This window comes from Pristiophorus japonicus, chromosome 9 (genome assembly GCF_044704955.1).
Source record: "Pristiophorus japonicus isolate sPriJap1 chromosome 9, sPriJap1.hap1, whole genome shotgun sequence".
NCBI classification, from domain to species: Eukaryota; Metazoa; Chordata; class Chondrichthyes; family Pristiophoridae; genus Pristiophorus; species Pristiophorus japonicus.
Genome location: NC_091985.1, coordinates 173,581,384 through 173,602,376, shown reverse-complemented (window position 1 = coordinate 173,602,376; position 20,993 = coordinate 173,581,384). Strand labels below are relative to the sequence as shown.

The following is a 20,993-nucleotide window of genomic DNA, read 5'->3' as shown; positions in this document are numbered from 1 at the left end:
CGCTGCACCGGCGATGATGATGTCATCACCATGCGTAATACTCTGTTATTGCCATGGACCCTAAATTGGGTATTGCCCCCTGAAGCTGCAGCAGGCAATGACAGCAACAGCGTCAGGGGATGTGAACCGGGCGGCAGGCCGCTGGCGGGGCAACACTGAAAGGGGAGGTGGCAGCCATTGAAAAAAAAATCTCCCGACTTTCTTCTGCGCCTCGTTGGCACTTCGATCGCTGGCTCCGTGTCGCGATTGGTCAGCCCGGCACTCTGCTTGAATGCCAGGCTGTTGGCACGATACCTCCGCTCTCCGGTGGTCCAGGAATGCCTGTGTCTTCGCTGCAGCGTTTACAGCTTGGGCCCTTCCCTTTAATGAAGGGAAGAGCCCCTCCTACGCAGCAGCGCTACGCGGCCCAGTGCGTAGCGCTGTGCCCAGCTCCTGACCCGTCCGCCCCACTACCAGAAAGGGAGTGGAGCTTGTTATTTTGCGCTCCACTCCCTTTCGGGGGCGGTAACCCGAATATTTCGAGCGGGGCGAGACCTCCGTGCCTGGTGCAAAAAGTCCCACCTCCTGGATGTTACCATCCCCAAACGAAGCGCAATGGAGTTTCACCCCCGCCAGGTTTCTCCAGTCTCTCCTCAACACTAAGACCTATATGGCTCATGGATATGAATGTCTCCCTAAAGTTTCAGTGAATCAGAACTGGACACCGTACTCGAGGCTTGGTCTGACCATCTTACAGTTTGGTTATGACTTCCTCTGAAATTTTTTGCATTTTTTTGGCTCTATAACATTCAACATTCTGTTGGCTTTGTTGCATGCCGCTCTGCATTGGTTGGGACATTATAGCATCGAGTCTGCTAAACTTCCTACGTCTTTCAGCAAGTTTAGCTATTATAACATAATTCATGGAGAACATGTATTGCCTGTTTATCCTTCCATTGTGTAGTACTTTATGTTTATCTTTATTCAACTCATTGCCCATTCTTCTACTCACTAACCAACATCACTAACACAGATCTGGTCATCATCATCATCATCATAGGCAGTCCCTCAAAATCGACGAAGACTTGCTTCCACTCAAAAAATGAGTTCTCAGGTGACTGAACAGTTCAATACGGGAACTGTTTCGCAGGTGGGACAGATAGTCATTGGAGGAAAGGGTGGGTGGGACTGGTTTGCCGCACGCTTTTTCTGCTGCCTGCACTTGTTTTCTGCATGCTCTCGGCGACGAGACTCGAGGTGCTCAGCGCCCTCCCAAATGCTCTCCCTCCACTTCAGGTGGTCTTTGGCCAGGGACTCCCAGGTGTCAGTGGGGATGTTTCACTTTATCAGGGAGGCTTTGAGGTTTGTGGGAGCTTGCTGTGCACAAATTGTCTGCCATGTTTCCTACAGTACGACAGTGACTACACATCAAAAGTACTTCATTGGTTGTAAAGCATTTTGGGATGTCCTGAGGTTGTGAATGGCACTTTATAAATACAAGTCTTTCTTTTACTGACAATGGCTGTTTTTGCCCTTTCTCTGGGGTGTCCACCAAAACTATGGCAGTAGCTCATTATTTAATTTCTGAGCTACCGCCTCTGATTCCTGGCATAGTGTCATCTGCAAATGTTATCATCTTTTTCCAGATAAAATCTCATATCTTAATATAAATTTGATTTTCAGTTCTTTGACTAACATTGGGTGAGCCATTAAAGTAACCGAAAGTGGTTAGAATGTGGAATTCTCTGCAGCAATTTGTTATTTACGCAGAGTTCATAATAAATTATTTTAAGAGGGAATTAGATAATTGCTTGGAAAAAAAAGAGGAATTTTAAAGGGTTATGAGGAGCAAGCAGAAGAGTAGGATTAGACTTAGTGGCTCATGTGGAAAAACACAAGTGCAGACATGATGGGGCCGCATGGCCTGCTCAGTGCTGTTAGATCTCTTAATTTTCAATGAGATGCGAACTCCAGTGATAGATTTAAAGTAACTTTATTCTGGCAGCTACAACAAACTGCTGGCTTTATGCCAGGTCCTTTATCCTTCTGAAACACATGGCAAAAAATGGCTGTACTTATCCTGGATCAATTTACAATCGTGAACTCGCCTTCTTTGACCTTATTGGCTCAATTGATATGTTGTTAGCCCATAATTGGCTCCCAGCCTAAAGTCCTGAAATGTCAAGTTGATTGATGCTTAAGGCATCGTGCTATTTCTCATGTAGGCAAGGATCTGTGTTTTCTCAACTTTGCAGCCTGCTTGAATTCTCTATCAATCCCCCCTTTGATTCTTTCACAAACTGTATCATAAAACATCAGGTATCACTGGTTAAACATTCTACAAAATAATTTCATACATGTTAATAGAGTTTCCTTCCAAAATTTGTTGATGTGTTTCACCTCATGTCCGGACTAGTAGCTTTCACACAAATTTACACCAACCCGAATTCCATCGTGGCCACATTGGAAGTCTGGTTTTAGTAGGTTAATTAACCTCATTAAAATTTAATCCAAATCAATATCTTAATTCAACCAGTAAACAACCTTCCCTTCAGCATAACATACCATATTGCCATGTACAGATGGTCTGCTGGGACCTGCAAGGGACAGCAGCTACAGCCACCTGGTTGCAACAACATTTAATCAACAAAAACAATATAAAAGTAAAATAATTACAACGAATAGAATTAAACCTTCCACCAATGAAGTTCCTATTGAACCTAGCCATTCAGTGGCCCCGCTCCACAAAGTGAATGATGGGGGTTGCTTAAGTTTTTCTACCTCCTTTTGGATATGCTCCACTAAGTGGGTAATTTCTTCGGAGCTATCTGGGATATATGTACAACACTCAGTTCCAAGCAGGGCGCAAGTACCTCCCTTTTCAGCCAGGATGTAGTCAAGGGCCAGTCTATTCTGTAGGGCTACTGTGCGGATTGCTACCATTTCTGCATTGATTTTAACTCGGGCTTCTGAAGTATCATTGGCTACCTGTTCCACAACAGATGCCATGTTAATGGATTCCCTTGCCAGTTTGGCGGTCCCATACCCGGGGATCAGAATGGCAAAGAACCTCTCTGTTTCTGTGATAGCTCTCTTAGGACGGTGTAGATGTTCTGACAGTGACTTTATATGATACACATATGGCACAATGTAGGCTAAATAGCAGGATCCCGTCCAATTCTGGGGCAGCCAAGGGTAGGCCTTGTGGCCACACACCCAATAGGTGCCATTATAGGCAATGAATGTTAGCTGTTTCTTTGTCAGCAACACTCCAGGGCCTGTCCAGGCTTTTCCATCTGTTTTATTCAGGATCCCCGTTACGTTAAGAACTCCCACATCGGCCCAGTTTGGACGGTTCCGTGGCTTGATTACATTATAATTCTGGGATATACCCCATATTTTGGCCTCCTTTGATGTTTCTAATCAGACAGACCAATTCCTCCGGTCTTCCTACCCCCGTTGTATTAGTGATAACAAAAAATGGGGGCCGTTTGGAATTATTGCAGCACGGTTGGTACCCCCCTTCAAAGGTAGTCAGATTGTAACCTGCTGACTTCCATTTACATGCCCAGTCTTCCGTATCCTGAAACGCATTGCCTGTTTTGTTTTGATTAATTATCCACTCAGCCATTTCTGAGATATTCAAGGGAATTTGCCTCAAGCGAATCCCTCCCTTTGAGTGAATAGGAATATGCGCACACACCCAACAACTGGAAATGTTACCTTGTTTGGCATAAATGTATGACATATATAAAAAGGTATTTACATGTAATTCCCCGGGTACTCTATTATTTCCTTTTGGTGCAGAAGGTCAGCTAGTATGAAGTAGGCAAATGCCTAGAATGCCTACAGTCAGTAGTACAGTAAATTTATACACTTTGGCTAAAAGTAATTGTCTTTATTAGATTTCAGCTTCAGTTACGGGTACTCGTTTAACGTGTGAGGCGTGGATCCAGGCTTTCTTTCCTTGGACTTTAACAGCTGCCTGGGTGGTCAATAACACTTGGTAAGGTCCCTCCCACTTGGCACCCAAAGGTTCTTTATGCAACTTTTTCACATACACGCAAACTCCCGGGATGATGTCGTGTCCTCCTTCGGGTGGATTACCCCAAGTTGCCGATACCTGTCGGGAAACAGAACTAATAGCATTGGTCAGGCTCTAACAGTATGATAACAAAGTGTCACTCATTAAATGAACATCAGCGTTCCGTAAATCAATAGTTCCTGGCAGTGACATGGGTCTTCCTGTTATAATTTCAAATGGGCTTAGACCTGTAGTTCTGTTTGGGTTTGCCCTAATGATACATAGCACTATTGGTAGTGCCTGGGGCCATGGTGTTCCTTCTTGGTGATATTTGGCAAGCCATTGTTTCAGAGTTTGATTCATTTGCTCTACTTGTCCTGATGATTGTGGGTGATAAGGACAGTGTAAATCCCACGTAATGTTCAGTAACCTACAGACTTCTTGGCAAACAGCACCTGTGAAGTGTGATCCCTGATCTGAGTCAATGCTACTCGGGACTCCCACAGCAGCTTCCAAAACTGCTGTCCAGCAGGTCCATCTAGCTGCCGTCACCTGAGACATTCTATTCATAGACAGCAAAGTGTCTACGGTGTGGGGACACTAGACCATCAGCTTTGGTCGAGGACTAGACCCGCAGTGATCATTACCGCTCGACATGTAGCTTCCGTAGCCCTTAGGCAACTTACCCATCCGAGGGCTACCGCATCCAGTTTTTGCCGAATAATAGCCAATAGGTCTTTGCCGATCCCCATGTTCTTGTGTCAGTATAGCTGTCATGTATCCTTCTTTCTCATGGACAAACAGGGTAAATGGCTTACCACTGTCGGGGATTCCCAGAGCCGGTGCCGAACACAAAGCCTTTTTCAAACTCAGAAAGGCCTCTTGCTGTTCCTTAGTGGGGCTTCTTTAGAGGCACGTTTCCCCTTTAAGATATCATTCAGTGGCTGAGCAAGCTGTGTGAAGGAGTCAATCCAATTTCTGTTAAAGTTACACAATCCCAAAAAAGACCTTAGTTCCTGAATAGTGGTGGGTTTTTTAGCAGCCCGAATGGCTGCAGTTCAATCCTGGGTAAGTTCTCTCTTTCCTTGTGAAATCTTTTGTCCCAGGTATACAACCTCTTCTTGGGATATTTGTGCTTTGTCGATGCTGGCTTTATGTCCTTTCAGCCAAAGGTGGTCCAGCAGAGCTCGTAAATCTTGTTCATGCTGTTCTTCCATGTTTGAAGCTAGCAGGATATCGTCTACATATTGGATGACTGTGGATGACAGGGAAGGTAATTCTCGCAAATGGCTTTGTAAAGCCATGTGGAATACCGTAGGGCTGTTGTGGAAACCCTGCAGTAACCGGGTCCAAGTGTACTGTTGCCCTTGGACCGTGAAAGCAAACCACTGTCGAACCTCCAGTGCCAGAGGCACCGACCAAAATCCGTTGGCCATATCTATAACCGAGGGCATTAAAAATGGTGGAGGGATCTGCGACCAAAGGAGCTTTTTGATCAATACACTGGTTAGCTTTCCTATAATCGATGGTCAAACACCAAGTTCCATTAGATTTCTGTACCGGCCACATGGGGCTATTGGAGGAGCTATGCATTTTAATAAGCACCCTTTGTTTCTCCAATTGCTGAATAACTGGTAATATTCCCGTGATGGCAGTTGGACTGATGGGATACTGTTTAGTGCATGGAGGCTTGGTCCCAGTAAATGACACAGGCTCCATCTGGAGTAGGCCACAATCGTTCTTATCTTTAGCCCATATCGGGTGTTCCTTCAATTCTTCTTTCTTCAAAGTTCTAATTGACCATGTCACCCAACCATCCTCAAAATGCAACGATGAATCTACTTGGATTAGGACGTCCATTCCCAAAAGGGGTTGATCTACTGGGCCTATCCAGACCAGCATGGTTAGTTCATGTGGACCCAGCCCTATAAATACCGGTGTTGTCCTTTTAATTTCCATTTTATGGCCCCCAACTCCATAGGCTGTACGTGTCCTACCATCCAACGGCAAAAAGTCTCCATATTGTAGGGGTAGGCATGTTAATTCCGCCCCTGTGTCTAAAAGACAGTCCACATCCTTATCGCCCACCCTCACAGTTATATATCGCCCATCTCCCCTCTGTTGTATTAGTGCGAGGAGGGGGGCCAGGGCGGGCTCTAATCACTTTTTGCTATCCCAAGTAACTCTTTCTGTTGTATTGTCAGTCGCTTAAATGCTTCTATGAGGTCGTTATCTTGTGACAAGCCTGGCTTGTTGGCTGAATTGTATCCCTGGTTGTGTCCTCTTCCCCAGCCGTGACCTTGTTGTTTCGCCCTGCACGTCTTAGCCCAGTTCTTTCCCACAATAATGACATTTTCCGGGTAATTTTCCTAATGACTGTTTATTGGAATCCTGGGATTTCCATCCCATAGCCTGCACAGCTTGGACTTTAGCTCCCATATCCCTGTCTACTTAGTTACATCGATCCACCAACGCTGCAAAGGTAGTTCCTCTACCTTCCCAGTCCGGTAACACTACCTTAAGCATTTTGGACAGTTCTGGTTTTAGACCTGCCACGAAAGCTGCTTACAGGGGTTCAAACTCATTCATTTCCTCAAACGTATTATTCATACCCGAATGTTCTAGCCACATGCATCTAAACCGCTCGTCATACTCCAGGACCTCCTCTGTTCCTTTCTGTTGGCAGGCTGCAATTTGTCCCCAGTCTGTCTTAGCTGGACTGAAGGCTTGCAGCCAGTGTTTAATTGCATCCCACCCTGCGTCTAATTCTTGCTCATCCTGCCCCAAAGCTGTTTTTACCTTGTCGTACAATTTGCTTCCCTGTGTTTTTGGCACCATTATGGTCAAAATTTGCACTCTGTCCCAGGGATGAAGTTGATATATATTTCTTAAGCGGTCCAGTTGGTCCCACGTTTTCACTCCCCCTTTCTTTGGATTGGGCAACTCCTTGGACCATTTATCAATTTTCTCTGTGTCCGCCGGATTATGAACTAAGTATTTTTCATACAGCCTTTTTTTCATTTTTTTGGTTCCGTCCTCATCTGCAGTTTCTTCTGATTTGACTACAACTCGTTTTTTTTAACGGGGCAAAACGCACTCCTAATTCTTCATCCTCCGACCCTGTATCTTCGGAGGACTCAGAATCCGTATCTATTCCTTGGTCGTGTCTTCGGGTTTGCGCTTTTAATTTATCCAAACATGGGTACCTTGGGAATTGACTGATACATTTCCCTTTTCCTATTACTGTCTCTTGACCTAATGATTTTTTCCATTCTTTAATTTCACCTTTAAGATCTTTAATTTCCACTTCCGACTTTTCAAGTTCAAGTTTTTTCTGTTGCAGCTGTTCACAAACCGCTTGCAATTGGTCCTTTGAACTGGTCAGGTCCCTATCATGTTGGGAACACGTTATAATTTCATTCCGCTGTCGGATCTGTCCCATAACAGCTAAGGACCATCTGGTTCGCTCTTTATTTTTCATACGGGTCGTTTTTCCCCAGACCCTTTTGATCTCGTCCAAGGACCATTGTCCTTTGGAGGTTCCGTACTTTTGTTCAATCTTAATACAGGTTTTAGATAAGTCGAATTGTTGCTCTATTTATTCTTTCAACTGTTTGAGGATTTCATCTATCGAAACCTCAGGTGGTGCCCGCCCGCCTTTAACAGTTGTAGGCAATTCTTTGCTCTTATCTTCTGCTGCCATAGTACTAATTTCTTTACTGGGGTCTCGAGTCGTAGGCTTTCCAGCCGATCAGTGAGTCGGTGATGAATTAACTAACACACCGCCGAAGTTTCAACGTCTATGGGACCTTGAGCCATTTACTAACCGGAAGATTCGCAAACCGGAGGCTTTCGGAATCGCGTAGAAGGGGAGGTGAATTTAGACAGTTGACCGAGGACTTTTATAACGAGGAGTCCTTACCTCACTTTGTAGGTCCGATGTCCAAAATTCAGTTTCTTCCCTCAACGATTCTGTTCGTGACGCCAAAATTGTTAGATCTCTTAATTTTCAATGAGATGCGAATTCCGGTGATAGATTTAAAGTAACTTTATTCTGGCAGCTATAACAAACTGCTGGCGTTATGCCAGGTCCTTTATCCTTCTGAAACACATGGCAAAAAATGGCTGTACTTATCCTGGATCAATTTACAATCGTGAACTCGCCTTCTTTGACCTTATTGGCTCAATTGATATGTTGTTAGCCCATAATTGGCTCCCAGCCTAAAGTCCTGAAATGTCAAGTTGATTGATGCTTAAGACATCGTGCTATCTTTCACGTAGGCAGGGGTCTGTGTTTTCTCAACTTTGCAGCCTGCTTGAGCAGCATGACAAATAGAACATTGGATCGGGCATAAGTCGGCAGTCAGTGGAGAAATGAAAGGAACTGGTAATCCCACTCCAGACACTTGAGCAAAAAATCTCGGCTGACACTCCAGTGTAGTGCTGAGGGAGCGCTGCACTGTCGGAGGTGCCGTCTTTCGGATGAGATGGTAAACCGAGGCCCCGCCTGCTCTCTCAGGTGGATGTAAAAGATCCCATGGTACTATTTCGAAGAAGAGCAGGGGACTTATCCCCAGCATCCTGGCCAATATTTATCCCTCAATCAAAATCGCTAAAACAGATTATCTGGTCATTATCATATTGCTGTTTGTGGGAGCTTGCTGTGCGCAAATTGGATGCCGCGTTTCCTCCATTACAACAGTGACTACACTTCAAAAAAGTACTTCATTGGCTGTAAAGTGCTTTGGGACGTCTGGTGGACGTAAAAGATGCTATATAAATGCAAGTCTTTCATTCTTTCTTTCTGGTAAAGGGTAATGTAGTCCGTTCCAGTGAGAATCAGTGGTTGTTTTCTAATTATAAATGCTCACACTCACACTTTTTCATCTTTTGCCAAGTCTTTGCCTTATTGTATGATTTTATCCATGCGAGTTTGTCTTTTTCACATTTACAGCCTTCATTGTTGGAGAACAAGCTCTTTTAATGCTAATGCAGTTGTCAACCCTTTATTGAAAACATAGCAGGATGATTTCTGTTGGATTTTGTTATGTTTTACGTTATTTAGTATTTTAAAAGAGGCTTTTATTTTTTGTTCTAAAATTATGATCAAACTATATCAGATTATTAAGTCTGCTGTGCAAAGAATTGCATACAGATGTAGAATTTCACTGCATTTTCCTTATTGTTATGCAAATCGTAAGTTTTAATATATCAATTTTGAAGCTACTGCAGTGTCAGGCTGTGGCTCACTGTGTAGCATTCTCACTTCTGAGTCAGAAGGTTGTGGGTTCAAGCCCCACTCCAGGGACTTGAGCACAAAGAACTCTAGGCTGACACTCCAGTGCAGTGCTCAGGGAGTGCTGCACTATCGGAGGTGCTGGTTTTCAGATGGGACATTAAACTGAGGCCCCGTCTGCTCTTTCAGGTGGCTGTAAAAGATCCCATGGCACTATTTCGAAGAAGAGCAGGGGAGTTATCCCCGATGTCCTGGCCAATATTTATCCCTCAATCAACATAACAAAAACAGATTATCTGGTCATTATCACATTGCTGTTTGTGGGAGTTTGCTGTGTGCAAATTGGCTGCCGCGCTTCCCACATTACAACAGTGACCACACTCCAAAAGTATTTTGTTTGCTGTAAAATGTTTTGAGACGTCCGGTGGTCGTGAAAGGCGCTATATAAATACAAGTCTTTGTTTTTTTCTTTCTACCTCTTGACTGTCAATTCTATGTACTCTGGGTACCATTGAAATGAGATCTGAGGTTTACAGTAGTTACACAACTACAACACAGATCTTAGAATACAGCCGTACAGGTGCCCATGATAGACTAAAGTTACAGCATGATACTAACATTCCGTTATACTTGGAGATGAATAGAATAGATCAGTCGTCAGACCAGTAAATCGGGCTTAAACGTTATTTTACTCAGTACAATCTATAGACTTATTTCAGTCAAAGAATTAAATACAGGGACCCTGGACCCTTCAACTATTAAAACTATCTTGCGAGTATAACTGTACCATGATTTTTGCAGCACGACAGCTGCAGGAAAAATGCAGGGAACAGCACCAGCCCTTATACATGACCTTCTTCGACCTTACAAAGGCCTTGGCCTTTGACACTGTCAACCGCAAGGGTTTATGGAGCGTCCTCCTCCGTTTCGGATGCCCCCAAAAGTTTGTCAACATCCTCCGCCCGCTCCACAATGACATGCAGGTCGCGATCCTTACCAACGGATCCATTACAGACTCAATCCACTTCCGGACCGGGGTCAAACAGGGCTGCGTCATCGCCCCAACCCTCTTCTCAATCTTCCTCGCTGCCATGCTCCACTTCACAGTCGACAAGCTCCCTGCTGGAGTGGAACTAAACTACATAACCAATGGGAACCTGTTCAACCTTCACTGTCTCCAGGCCAGGTCCAAGACCACCCCAACCTCTGTCATCGAGCTACAGTATGCGGACGACACCTGCATCTGCACACATACAGAGGCTGAACTCCAGGACATAGTCGATGTATTTACTGAGGCGTACACAAGCATGGGCCTTTCGCTAAACATCTGTAAGACAAAGGTCCTTCACCAGCCTGTTCTCGCCGCACAGCACTGCCCCCCAAACATCAAGATCCACGGCGCGGCTCTGGACAACGTGGACCATTTCCCATACCTCGGGAGCCTCTTATCAACAAGAGCAGACATTGATGACGAGATTCAACACCGCCTCCAGTGCACCAGTGCAGCCTTCGGCCACCTGAGGAAAAGAGTGTTCGAAGACCAGGCCCTCAAATCTGCCACCAAGCTCATAGGGCTGTAATAATATCCGCCTTCCTGTGCGGCTCAGAGACATGGACCATATACAGTAGACACCTCAAGTCGCTGGAGAAATACCACCAACGATGTCTCCGCAAGATCCTACAAATCCCATGGGAGGACAGACGCACCAACATTAGCATCCTCGACCAGGCCAACATCCCCAGCATTGAAGCACTGACCACACTTGATCAACTCCGCTGGGCAGGCCACATTGTCCGCATGCCAGACACGAGACTCCCAAAGCAAACGTTCTACTCTGAACTCCTTCACGGCAAACGAGCCAAAGGTGGGCAGAGGAAACATTACAAGGACACCCTTAAAGCCTCCCTGATAAAGTGCAACATCCCCACCGACACCTGGGAGTCCCTGGCCAAAGACCGCCCTAAGTGGAGGAAGTGCATCCGGGAGGGCACTGAGCACCTCGAGTCTCATTGCCGAGAGCATGCAGAAATCAAGCGCAGGCAGCGGAAGGAGCATGCGGCAAACCAGTCCCACCCACCCCTTCCCTCAACAACTGTCTGTAACCTGTGACAGGGACTATGGCTCTCGTATTGGACTGTTCAGCCACCTAAGGACTCATTTTAAGAGTGGAAGCAAGTCTTCCTCGATTCTGAGGGACGGCCTATGATGATGATGACTATGAGTTAAAGTTGAAGCACAAAAAATGTCAAAACAACAGTTTAAGTGTGCAGCTGGTACAGTAGGTTAGATGAAAAATGTTTCCAGGCAATGAATTGTCAATGCCTTAACCCAGCTTTCATCAATATCAATTTCATAAGAAAAACTGATTCAACTCTGATTGCCTGCTTTGTTTTGCACGTTGATACTTTCGTAACTGTAGCTGTCGCACAAGGAAATGGTTAACTCTTCCACAAAAGCAAATCTCGTTAAGGTTCAAAGTTGTTTGGTAATATGGCTCACCTTCCAGGGTGTAGGAGTGGAGCTTCTTTGTATCATCAGAACAGTTCACACCCATGTCATGATAGGAGTACAACAGACATTCAAGTTGACGAAGGTAGGATTCTGTTACACTTCAGAATCTCCTTACAAAGCTGGGTGCATATTTAAGTCAGATGTGCCTCTGTTTTATGCCTGCCTTTTGTAATCTAACACAGGGGTTGTAAAGAGTAAAGAATCTGATTTCACCCAGGCGTACACACATCCCGATACGATTGATGTGTGTTGTGTTGTAAATCCAAAATCTCGGGCAGAGGGACATTTCAGCTTGACAGCACAGACTTCCAACTGGATATATAGGCGAGGGTGCAACATTAAGTCAAGCTAGTTCATTAAAATTGAAGCTCACTGTCAATGACAACAACAACTTGCATTTATGCAGCACCTTTAACATAGTAAAACTGCCCAGGGCGCATCATGAGAACAGCTGTGTAAATAAAATGAGCTAGTGAACTGTAGGAGCTGGACTTCAACCAGCTATTTTGGCATTGATTGTCCATTCGTTAAATTTGGTTGCAGTAAATTGTAGAGATTTAAGATTGATTTAAAAATTCCCAAGAATAACATTTTAGTACAAATTATACTACGCATTGACTAGGTTTTTTTCTATGTTGCATCAATGACAGCATACGGGCTAGATTTCCTACCCATCCATGGTCAAAAGGCAAAAAATGCACTCCATACATATGTATATTTATATTCACAACAATTTATATACACCAGCAATCTCCGTGGCATTGGTCATGGGTAGTCTGCACCACTATTGTGATGTTCAGCTGCCTATTTAGACTGTCCCTTTAAGGCCAATATTCTAAAAAGGTCAATCCAGATGGTTGTAAATGGTTGTTAACTGCTGAGACCATTCACAGTGCAGTTATGATTCCTTGTAAATTTCAGATTTCCACGACTCAATGACTTGCTTTCTCTTTTTTGATTGTTTTGTAATGTCTGATGTGTGATGGATGTTTGCTTGACATAGAATGGGCACCTAAGCTTCCAATATGGAGAGGGTGGGGGGGGGAGGGGCAAGATGTCTGCCACCATTAAGAGCTAGAAGTGTGCCATCTGCCATATTGGTAGATGCATCAAAAGATGTGTCCAGAACCCAAGCCTGAAACAGGGTATAGGCCATCTTTGCATATGCGCCACCAGCACCCCTACTGCCAACGAAACACCACCTATTCACCCAAAGGCTTGAAAGGGAGTGCTGTGTGCTTTGAAGTATTGCTGCTCAATGGCACACTCTGCGAATTGACTGATTGCAGAAACTCGTCTTTCCAGTTTGGCTGCGCCTGGCCTTTTGGCTCGGGACAAGCACCAACTGGAGAAAAGAAGAAATCTGCACGTTGACCGACCAATGGGCGGACTAGGAGGTCAGCCAAGGTGCCAGACTGGCACCACAAAAGATTGAAGGCTTCGGCCAAAACACAAGCCGAAAGGAGGAATCTGCAACCCGGATGGCGGCGAACCAGGGCATCCAAAACACCATCCGAGTGACTGTAAAGAAAGTGAAAGGACAGGCGACAATCAACCGGGATCTCTTCATGAAGAAAATCCTGCTTGAAACCTGTGGCATGAAAGTCGTGGATGTCTTCACCTTGCAGGACATCCCGAAGAGAGGTTACTTTGATGTAACCTTCAGAAACGTCACCCAATACTTGAAATTCCCCGATGAAGGAGCCGAGTGAACCACTGCAGTCAATGTTGACTTGGGAACCACTGTTCACCCTCCCTTCGCAGAGGAATTGCACTATTACAGTGCACATGTACAATCCCCACATCCCGGTCATTGATGTGCTGACATTCCTCGCCAGGTATGTCGATGGGGGAGGAAACAGCATCGACCTGAAAGACTTCCACGGGATTTGGACCAGCAAGCGCCAGATCCAGGTTATCATGAAAGTGAATGCCAGTGGAACCATCCTGCACCCCCCCCTCCATCTTCGTCATCGGAGTAAGTCGGGGCTACATGGTGTACGCCGAACAACCCAACGTGTGCCGAACCTGCGGGAAAGCAGGCCACGTGGCAGCAAGCTGCAAAGCAATCATTTGCCGCAACTGCAAGAAGGAAGGACACCAGACAAAGGACTGTAAAGAGACCAAGTGCTGCAACCTTTGTGGTCAGGCTGGACATCTGTACAAGGCCTGCCCCAAGCAGAATTTCAGCTATGCGCAGGCGGCAAAGAACATGGTGACACTTGAGGAGAAAGCTGAGGAGTGCAACACCCAAGAGGAGACCAACACCGCCCTCCTCTCCAAGACACCGTGCAAACAAACCACTGCCCTAGTCGACACTGACCGAGAGGAAGAAGGAAAGTCTGCCACGGCAAGCCGCCAGACACTAGCACCCAGCAGTGAAACTCCCCCCCGAGACACCGAGTCCATGGAAGAGGAGGGAGCAGAAGCAGAAGGAAAACAGGAATGGCAGCTCGTCAAGAAGAAGGCGGCCCGCAAGTCAAAGGAAAAGGGGCCTCCTGCAGAAACAAGAGGCAAAAGACGGCTAGAGTCCACGACGGACAGCAGTGGCTGCAGCTCATCCGAGGATGAAGGGCGAGGCAAAAGCTCTCACTACCACCAGCAGAAGAAGAGGCAAAATGGCAATGCGACCAGCGCAGTCCAGCTCCGGGACCCCGGGAGCAGTGATGTCACCGATGCACCCCTGCTCCGGATTCCCGGGAGCGAAGAAGCAACCGATGCACCCCCGCTCCGGATCTCTGGGAGCGACGAAGTGACAGATGCACCCCAGCTCCAAAACGCTGTGAGCAACAACACCACAGGGGATGCACACAAGGAACAACCAACACCAGGCGAGGGCAGCCCAGTTGACATTGAGGACCCCCCATCCACACTACTGGTGTCCCCTGGTCGAACCATCCCCAAGGCAGAGGACAACCCATATCTCAGCCAAGGTGCAGTAGAAAAGTTTAAAGCTAACCTATGTATACGGGAACAGGCCACAGGGCCAAAGGACTGCGTGATCTAAATGTAATTTTTGGACTGTAACCACCAATTTAAAAATGGGTTTAAAGATTGCATCCATTAACGTGCGTAGCATTAAGTCAACTGCGCGATGTGTTTCCACCTTGGGGTATCTTGCCAAGGTCAAGGCAGACCTGCTATTCTTGCAGAAGTGCGACCTGCCGCACTTCAGCAGTTACCGGCAGTGGTCGCAATGGTGGTCCCACGGACCATCTGTTTGGTCAGGAGGCAACGATTGCCGTTCCTCCGGCCTGGGCATTCTGCTGCGGGGAGGTCACTTCACCATCACCGAAGTTAAGGAGGTGGTGGGCAGCCGCCCCCTCGTAGCAGATGTATTGTATAAAAATGTTCCTCTAAGGCTAATTAACGTGTATGCCTCGCCTCTCAGAAGCGAGCGGCTGGCCCTACTCCAGCAGCTCCCACTGCTGCTGGCGACATCCAGACCGGTCGTTCTGGGCGGTGATTTCAACTGCATTATCGATGCGGCTGGACGATCCAGCAGAGCCGACAGCAAATTGGACACCACATCCAAACTCCTGATGGACGTGATAAAAGCTGTGCGACGTCTTCAGCAACCCTGCAGATGGAGCACCGCGCAGATACACTTGATCGAGACCAGATGGGTCTGTCCGTTCCAGAATAGACTTCCTGTTTGTGTCCCACACGCTCAAGGTCAGATCCACCGACGTCACGCCGGTGTTCTTCTCTGACCACTGCCTCCTACTGGCTGACTGCCTCCCACAGGAAGACCAGAAAATGGGCAGGGGGATATGGAAGCTGAACGTGAAACTGTTGACCCCGGAAAACGTTGAGGAACTCAAGAGGGATTACAAAGGTTGGAGAACCGTAAAATCCCTCAGTGATTCCCTGATGCACTGGTGGGAAACAATCAAGACAAACATCAAGAGGTTCTTAATCCTCAAAGGTGTTCAGGAGGCGAGAGGGAGACAGAGGGAATTGTCCCAACTCCAGAAGAGTATGCAAAACCTGCTCCTGCTGCAGTCGATGGGGGTCGATGTCGTGGAGGAACTCCAAGAGGTGATGGGCCAGCAAGCCTCGCTCTTTGCCTCAGAGTCCTCCAAAATCATTTTCCGCTCCAGAGTCCGCTCCGTCGAGCAGGATGAGACGTGTTCGCGTTTCTTCTTCCAAAAGGTACACAGGGGGAGCTCTGTGATCAGCAGCCTAAAGGAAGAAGATGGTTCTGTGACGTCTTCACAGCCTGGCATGCTGAGGATCAGCAAATCCTTCTATGCTGGGCTGTACGACGTCAAGCCCACAGGCCACGCAGCCTCCCTGTCTTTCCTGTCATCTATCTCAGAGGTCTTAGATGACAGCGAGCGGGAGAGTCTGGACCACCCGCTAACTCTGGACGAGCTGATAAAGGCCGTCCGGTCCCTTGCGACGAGTAAAACTCCCAGAAGCGATGGCTTACCGGTTGAATTGTATTCGGCTCTGTGGGACTGGATGGGCCCAGACCTGCTGCAAGTGTATGGGGGTATGCTTCTAGCTGGCAGTATGTCAGAATCAATGAGGAAAGGCATCATCACCCTCATCTACAAGCAGAAGGGGGATAAGGAGGAAATCAAAAACTGGCGGCCCATCTCGCTGCTCAATGTGGACTACAAGATCCTGTCAAAGGTCATTGCAAACAGGGTCAAGTCTGCTCTGGAGCTGGTGATCCACCCGGACCAGACCTGCGCTATCCCCGGCAGGAAGATCTCTGATAGCCTCGCGCTACTCAGGGATACAATCGCCTACGTGCGGGACAGGAGGGTGGACACCTGTTTAATCAGCCTGGACCAGGAAAAGGCCTTTGACAGGATATCGCACACGTACCTGATGGACGTGCTCTCCAAGATGGGGTTTGGGGAGGGTATCCGCAATTGGATCCAACTGCTCTACACAGACATCAGTAGCACAGTTCTAATCAACGGGTGGGAAACTCAAAGCTTTCCAATCAGATCTGGAGTCAGGCAAGGCTGTCCCCTCTCCTCTGTCTTGTTTGTGTGTTGTATCGAACCCTTTGCTGAGTCCATCAGGAAGGATGCGAGCATTAGAGGGGTGACGATCCCAGGCAGCGAAGGCGCTCAGGTCAAGACCTCCCTGTACATGGACGACGTCACCGTCTTTTGCTCGAATCCGCAGTCGGTCCGCAGATTGCTCACAATCTGCCACCAGTTTGAACTGGCCTCGGGAGCGAAGGTCAATCGCAGCAAAAGCGAGGCCATGTTCTTTGGCAACTGGGCCGACCGATCCTTTATTCCCTTCACCTTTAAGCCAGATTACCTGAAGGTGTTGGGAATATGGTTCGGAGCGGACGGGGCGTGCGCCAAAAACTGGGAAGAGCGTACTGCCAAAGTGAAACAAAAACTGGGATGGTGGAAGCTGCGCTCCCTTTCCATGGCAGGAAAGAACCTGGTCATCAGGAGTGAGGCGCTCTCGGTGTTTTGTACGTGGCGCAGGTCTGGCCCATCTCACGCTCCTGTGCTGCGGCAGTCACCCGAGCCGTCTTCCACTTTGTCCGGAGGTCCAAAATGGACCGTGTCCGCAGAGACACGATGTACAAATCTCTGGACAGTGGAGGAAAGGATGTTCCGAATGTGGCCCTCATCCTGATGGCCACCTTTGTGTCCACTAATTGTCACTACGTGCTGAGGTTCTACCTGTCCCCGGTGTTGCAAAGGATGGGTCTTGCCATGCTGCCGCGAAACGCCCCCACCAGTTGCACCATGCCTGTCCACCTGTCCTTCGTGGAAAAGTTTTTCAGAAAAAACCCCTTTGACCACAAGGCCATAAAGCAGTGGTTGGCCCGTATGGTCCTGGACGCCCTACGAAAGAAGGAGACGGTGGACCCTGTCGGGTGGTTCCCCAAGCAGACTGTCAAACTCGTCTGGCAGAACGTCTCATCGCCAGAGCTTTCACACAAGCACCAAGACGTAGCTTGGTTGGTGGTGAGGAGGGCCCTACCCATTAGATCCTTCATACACAGCCGGGGTTTCAGAGACACGGCACTCTGCCCCCGAGTTGGCTGTGGTGCGGACGAGACAGTCATCCAGCTCTTTTGTGATTGCCCCTTTGCAAGGCAGGTCTGGATGGAGATGCAGTGGTTGCTGTCGAGGTTTATCCCAAGCAGCTCCGTAACACAGGACTCTGCTCTATGGGCTGTTCCCAGGGACAAACACCGAGACAGACATCATCTGCTGCTGGAGGGCCATCAACTCTGTGAAAGACGCACTTTGGTCTTGCCGAAACTTGCTGGTCTTCCAGAGCAAGGAGAAGTCCACATCTGCATGTTGCAGACTGGCGCAATCCAAGATCCAGGAGTACGTGCTGTGGGACGCACTAAAAATTGGTGCAGTTGCCGCAAAGAGCCACAGTTTAAAGCCCTTCCGCCACGATAAACCCAGGGGCTGGAATCAGTATAAAACTCCCCTCAGGCTGTACTTGTAAATTTTCTGTATACATAGAGCACCATGATCTGAAAAAACCCATGTAGTGCCATGTATAATGCAAGTTCTGTTTAGTAATGTATGTTGCAAAGAAATGTAATTGTACCCTCACCCATTCCATGTACCGTATAGTGCCACTAGTAAATTAATTTGATGACTGTATTACAATGTATCCGGGATTGTACTGAAATGTACCTCGAAATGTAAAGCAAGCAAATGTATTGAATGGAACTGCCATCAGCATCCAAATGTATTGCATGGAATTGCTGACCGCAAATTTTTATATCAATAAAGTATATTTTGAAATAAAAAAAATGCGCTAGGCTGGTTGCGTTCAGGGAAATTAGGTCTACCTGCAGCCTAACCGGACTGCTGCAGACCACCACCAAATAGATATTAGTTTTAAAACCTCCCCCTCCCCATAGCCCCCTCCACCGTCCCAATCGCACCTTCTTGATTTCCCCCATACCGGAGTTTGTGGCAGGGACTGAAAACAATGGCTTCGGTCTTCCCAATATTCAATTGGAGAAATTTTCTGCTCATTCAGAACTGGATGTCGGACAAGCAGTCTGACAATTTAGAGACTGTGGAGGGGTCCAGCGATCGAAGCCCTCTGCGCTCAGAGGCAAAGCAAGCCCTCACCTGAGGGTGGACCCAGCACCGATGAGCTGACCAGCACGGCACCCGAGTCACAGATCGCCCAGAACAACTGCGTGGAGATGATCTAGCTCAGACGACCTGAACGCATCTTCCAGGCTCCAGTGGCAGGACTCAGGAGGAAGAAAGTCGGATCCAGCAGCGACTTCCCAACTGCGGAGGCAGAACCCGGGGAGAAGAGGATCTCCGCAGTCGACATCGTGGACGAAGCAAAGCTGGCGCACGTACCACGAGGCGATGTGCTGAAGACAAAGATGGCCGTGGCCAGACCACGAGGTGCAGCACTGATGGAGCAACACGTGGCACCAAATGGAGAAGTGGATTGGGATAAAGCAAGCAAGACTCTCTTAAAGGAGGCCTGCAACCCAGTACAATTAAAAGGACTGTTCCACACAATTAAGCAATGTAACAAGAATTGTAAGTTAGAGACCAAATGTGTAACGGATTATGTAAAGTGTGTAACCGACCATGTAAAATGTGTAACCAATAATCGGAATTGTATACATGCAACCAGTGAGGAAAAGTCGTGCGATTATGTACAATGTGTAATTGATGATTTGAACTGTACATATGCAACCAGCGAGGAAAAGTCACGTGATCATGATCGCGATCGGACCCCTAGTGTGTAAGGAAAAGCTGTGCGATGCAGGATTCCCACCACACGCAGCCAATGCAGCGAGCAAACACCCATCGGATGTACACAGGTCCAGCAAGCTACCCAATGCAGTAGCCTGCCTCCGAGGGACCAGAGTCATGCACCATGAAGTGTGGCCACAAGTAACCAACACACACAAGCTGCTAAGCAAACGACCTCAGCAGCACAAAGGCATCGGTGGTGATACCATGCCCTGGGTCCGCACTATTTCTCAATGGCACCAACTGCCACGAGCCTGAAGGAGCAGACTGCACTAAGGCCATACCCTAGATGTAGGGTCACCCACCACTGATTCCCCAGAGGAAACAAGCACCAGTCAGATCTCAAACCAAGCGACGCTCAGACCAGCGAGTCAGCGGTCCCCTGTGCACTGCTGGACGACAGCTCTTCAGGGAGCAGCTGGGACCCAGGGCGCAAAGAAAGGACGGGAGGGTCACAGACATCTGTGAACCTGCCTGACGCTAGGAACCACGGTGCCATCCCAAGAGCAGGCTACGTGAGCCAGCCAGTTTCCCACTGCCAGCACCGGGCACTGAACCGCCACAGGACTGCAGGGACACCACCCAGCAGCTCCGGAACTAGCTTGTCCTTACGCACCGGTCACTGCATCGACAAGGCACCGAACGCTCTTGTCGCACCACGGAAACGCTCAACAAAAAAAATGCAAAACTCACTTACCTGAACTTGTGTGTACATGAATGCCAGGAGCCCCCGCCACAGCATGGTGTGGAGAATGGAGTGGTCAGGAACATACACACACACACAAACAGCAACCACCAGCACGCTACTGCACCAACTACCCACCGAAGGTTGAGCCGGCCCGTTAGAGGTCTACCACATAGAGCTAAGCCTAGAGCATAAGTAATGCAGAGGCGATTTGCACTGAGGGTTCAGGGGGGAGTGATGTCATGTATCTTACATGCCCCCTGTTGATACCATATCAAGGTGTGCCACCAGAGGGCACAGCAGTGGGAGACTCGTAGGTTACCTGTACAGGTGTGCCTGACCTCGTATAAAAGGCAGGCCACCAGGTGTGATCCTCACTCTGGAGTTAACTAATAAAGGATTAAGGTCAAGTACAACACACTGTCTCGTGGAGTCATTGTTAGAGCATCTAAGCATCTAGTTTTTCTTACTATAAACTCCCAGAGAATCTTTAGCTGCTTTCACTGTTTCTCCGAGGGTTCTATGGATTTTCCACTGAAACTACGACAATAGGTCAGGAGAACCCCTGCAGAAATTCCAGGCGAATTCTATGCAATCTATAGAACCTTAGAATTCGCATTTCCGCAAAATATGCTTTTTTTTCGGTGTCTGGTTGTGTTTGTTTTGAACAATTCCAGAAGGAATAATTAAATATGTGATGGCACTGAGTTGTCAATCAGGTGTTCATTTTGATTTTGCAGTTTCTAGAAATCATAATTCAGCAATGTGATCTCTGAGCAACCTAATAAGATTTAACTGTGGAAAGTATATTT

The 20,993-nt window shown here is 47.5% G+C and overlaps 1 protein-coding gene and 1 long non-coding RNA gene across 3 annotated transcripts in view; one reads left to right on the top strand and one right to left on the bottom strand.

Annotated features, from left to right (window-relative positions):
* The window catches only part of LOC139273335 (parkin coregulated gene protein homolog), a 436,219-nt gene that overhangs the window by 200,226 nt on the left and 215,000 nt on the right, over positions 1–20,993 (top strand). The window lies entirely within an intron of this gene.
* On the bottom strand, positions 1,957–8,224 carry LOC139272760 (uncharacterized). The gene is made up of 2 exons (XR_011594957.1): positions 7,926–8,224; positions 1,957–4,102 (listed from the first exon to the last, which is right to left on the bottom strand). It is a non-coding gene; the product is annotated as an uncharacterized lncRNA (long non-coding RNA).